The sequence below is a fragment of the Carlito syrichta genome, unplaced genomic scaffold (genome assembly GCF_000164805.1).
Source record: "Carlito syrichta isolate Samal-C Ts95f unplaced genomic scaffold, Tarsius_syrichta-2.0.1 Scaffold302533, whole genome shotgun sequence".
Taxonomy (NCBI): Eukaryota; Metazoa; Chordata; class Mammalia; order Primates; family Tarsiidae; genus Carlito; species Carlito syrichta.
In genome coordinates this window covers 52,513-56,888 of record NW_007246629.1, presented here as the reverse complement: position 1 = coordinate 56,888, position 4,376 = coordinate 52,513, and positions in this window count along the sequence as shown.

The following is a 4,376-nucleotide window of genomic DNA, read 5'->3' as shown; positions in this document are numbered from 1 at the left end:
CAGAGGACTGACTATAAGAGAGGGGACCCCTCAAAAAAAAATAGTATTATTTTTTTGGAGGGCAGGCCCCCTGTAGTGTAGTCTATCCCAGCGAGGTAAGTATTCTAGGAATTCACTGGCATCACACTACCAGTTAGCATTGATGTGAGAGACTGCATTGGTTTCAGTGAAATGTTTTTGTTGTTGTTGCTTGGGTTTTCTTTTGTTTTGTTTTTGACTTTTTTTTTCAATATGATTGCCCATTTCATGATTTACCAGTGCACCTGCCCACAACACACAGAGTGTTCGCAGTTTTTGGTCAGCGGTTTTTGACCAAAAATGGCATGATCCCAGGCCCCACCCTCCTTATTCATCTGATCTTGACCTGAGGTACTTTTTTATTTGTTTCTTTTGATGAAAAAAGTATCCAAAGGGAAACGTTTTGCCAATGTGGAAGAGGTGACACAAAAATGTCAGAGACACTTAAAGGCACCAAAACTGATGAGTTCAAAAACTGTTTTGAGAACCGGGCTCGGTGGCTCAGCCTGTAATCCCGCGCCTTTAGGAGGCTGAGGTGAGTGGATTGCCTGACCCCGCGGGTTCGAGACCCGCCTGGGCAGCGAGACCTCATCTCTACAATAAATCAAAAAATCAGCCGGGCATGGTAGTGCGTGCCTGTAATTCCGGCTACTCGGAAGGCTGAGGCGGAAGGATAGCCAGAGCCCAGTGGGTCGAGGCTGTGGTGGCCGGGAGTGGCCACTGCACTCCAGTCTGGGCGACAGAGTGAGACTCCAACTCAAAAAAAAAAAAAAAAAACCTGTTTTGAGCAGAGGAAAAAGTGTCTCAATAGGTGTATTGCATCAAATGGTGAGTACTTTGAAGGTGACTGAAGTTTAAACATATAAGCATAAATACACTATTTTTTATAAGTACATTCTAGGTTTTAGGGTCCTCCCTTGTAAAACTGCAGACAACCATTACTGTCCCACTGTCCCTTCATGATCTCTTCTTGGTGGCACCCTGAGATTTCCTGATAGATAATTAAAGAGGTGAGGAATTGGCATTATTCTTGTTCCCTAGCCTGGTTTTCTCCTACTTAAAAAAATGCATCAACATAACTTAAGCACAGTATTTAAAACGAAGAATTTGGTCAGAAAAGGGCTTCTAGATTTTTTTTAAAGAAAATCATAATTATATTTAACAAGGAAAAGAGCACTGGAAATGTCATGGCTATAAACCTACATTGCCACAGTAAACCCTACATCTTATCAATACCTATTACTTGCACAGTGACTGATTCATTTCATCATTTAAAATACACTTACTAAGCGCTCTCTCTGGGTCAGGCATTGGAGCACTGCAGTGAGTAAGACCATGGTGCTCATAAGTGTGTAAAGGGATGATGACTACAAAATTGTTAAGTGTAATAATACAAATATGCGAGGAAAAGTGCTCAAGTATGGTGGAAAGACACAACCCCCTCACTTGCTTCAAAATAATGAATCTTCAAAGGTGAAGATTAGACACAAAATAAGTAAGGATTCCATATGGAGGGAATTGTATGGGCATAGAGGCCTGGCATAGATGAAAGTAGAGGAATATGTATCCAATTTGGTAGTGCTGGCAAAAATTTGAGGCAGGAAGTAGAGAGTAATGAAGGAATCAACCTGCAATTTAGAGACTAATTCATAGATTATTTATTCATCCACCAACCATTCATCCATCTATCCAATTGTCCATCCATCCATTCAACTATCCACTCATTTTATTTTTCATTGTGATAAATGCCTCTTTTTAGCTAGGAGTTGTACTAGCCCCTGGGAATTCAAAAATAATGCAGTTAACTCCATTTGAATATGCCAAGGTACTTGAAGTTTGATAGATATATCTGCCCCATCCTTACAAAGCCCCTCTTGTGCTCACATCATACTTATCATTATCCAGTCATTAACAAGATACATAAACTTAAAGCTAATTATAACTCCTCAATCTTCTTCCTCAGCAAATAGAGCAAACGCAACATTCCCTCACTAGTAATACAAGAGTGTCAAGACATGTCCCTCCCTCATTACTCCTTCTTTGAAAATAATCTTCCTTGGTATCACCACCCATATGCCACTTTCAGTACCATGGTGCCATGTGAGGCTAACTCCTGTTTTTCATCTCAGGGATAAAGACATGATCCAAGTCTAATCAATGAGGATACTTCATTTCCCTGACTAAAACAATTAGTTCAATTGTGGGGCCACTATCCAAACCTAGGCAATCAAAACTATATAAAGATAAAGAACATTGTAGTGGTTAAGAACTCGGACTCTGGAGCCAGACCTCCATGATTTGAATCCTGCTAAAAGTGTAAATCTGGGCAAGTTTCATAATCATTACAATAATCTGATGACACAAATAGCCTCCACTTCTTCCCCAATTCTAGTCCTTTGTGACATGACTATTGATATTTTCCCACTAAGTGGTAGAGTTTATCTCCACATGCTCCAAATCTGGACTGGGTTTGTAATTTGCTCTGTAGACAAGAATAGGACAGATAAGATAATCTGCCAGTTTTCAGCATAATCTTCAAAAGACCTTGTGCACGTCTGCTGTTTTTGCTTGCACAATTGTGCTAGTCCACCGTCACATCTCTACCTCCCTATAAGAGCCTAGCCTGCTGAAGATCTGTGAGAGACACATGTAGCAGAACTGAGCCATTTCAGCCAAGGCCACCCTAGAGGGTACAGTTCCATCCTGATTTTCCCACTGGAGACTTGTGGGGAAAAACAAATGACTATTTTTCAAGCCACTAAGTTTTGGACTGGCATGTTACACAGCAATAGCTAACTGATACAACTGTTCTTTCCCTAAATTTTATAATATTAAATGGGTTTAATTATAGTACCTATCTTATATAATATGAGGATTAAAAGAAATAATGGAATTCAAATATATAACTTAAGGGACTTAGAATTTAATACATGTTATTATTTCTTAAAAGAAACTCTTTAAGGGATTTCTGTTGCTGTTATTGTTAGTATGTTTAGAAAGGAGGCATTTGTTTTTCTCGAGGGCTGCCCATTTGGTGGAAAATAAGCTTGGAGATATAGCATTACTCGAGTCCCTATTAAGTATAAATCTGCCAAAGGATGATGTCAACAAAGAAAAGCTAAGCCAAGAAACAGAAAAGAAGTAGACTCTAGGTTGTGTATTTGTAGATGGACTCAGCCTCTTCCTGGTCTTTGCAGCTATGTAAGCCAATAAACTCCCTCTTCTAAAGACCGCTGGTTGAGTTGTGACACTGTCGTTTACAACTAGAAATGTTTGATTAATATGTTGCTTAATAAAGTCATTGTATGCTTGCAAACTGCCTTTATTTTGAGTCAAGTGATCCTTTTTTAAAAATATTAAACATATTTTTTATTTCAAAATTGTGGGGTACAGTTAAGGGTTAGGTATACAAATATGCATCGTTAAGGCATCCTTACTGATAAGGGGTATCCTCCTGTCCCCAGACAGATATTGACTACCATTAATCCTACCTCCCTTCCCCTCCCTGACCCCCCACAGTTTCCCACCACAGTCAATCATTTTCTTATAGTATTACGATAGATGTTCAAGGTCCACTTATGAGTGAGAACATGTGATACTCAGAACTTGGTTCTGTGAGAGATCACTCAGTATTATAAACTATAGCTCCATCCAGGTTGCTGCGAAATTCATGATTTTGTTCTTTTTTATGGCTACATAGTGATCCTAACAAGATGTGTGAAGGCTTCAGCCAGCCTCAGGTGGCTACAAAGACAAAGGCCCATTCTTAAAGAGTACACAACCCAAAGTCCACTGAAAAAACTCATTCATTCCTTAGTGATACAGTTACTTGAAATTATCACCATCCCATGAATTGTCATCTCACTGATTTCTGACCTTATTACTATTAAATAAGGTGTTATTCAAACCTGATTTAGAGTTTATGTGCTTTTCTCCAACACACATACACGGAGTCACACACACACACAAGCATGCACACACACACACAAGCACACACACACAAGCACACACACCCACACGCACACACACACACACACACCACAGTATACACTATATCCCAGAAGACCTGTCAGTAAACCCAGGTCATCAAGAACTTCTGTGTTTACTTCATAATATTTGTTTCTCTATACCTTGGTATGCAGTATCTATAAAATGAAGATAATAATACTATCAACCTATTTAAGTATATAGGTTGATAATAAGTATCAAATACATTATTATTTATAAAATGCTTATAACCAGACCTGACATGTAAAAAACACCTTATTGGCCACTCTTAATATTATTGTTATTATTGTTATTTTTAACCTTTTCTCCTCTCTTGCAACCAAAGAAGCTTAATATGACATGTACTATGG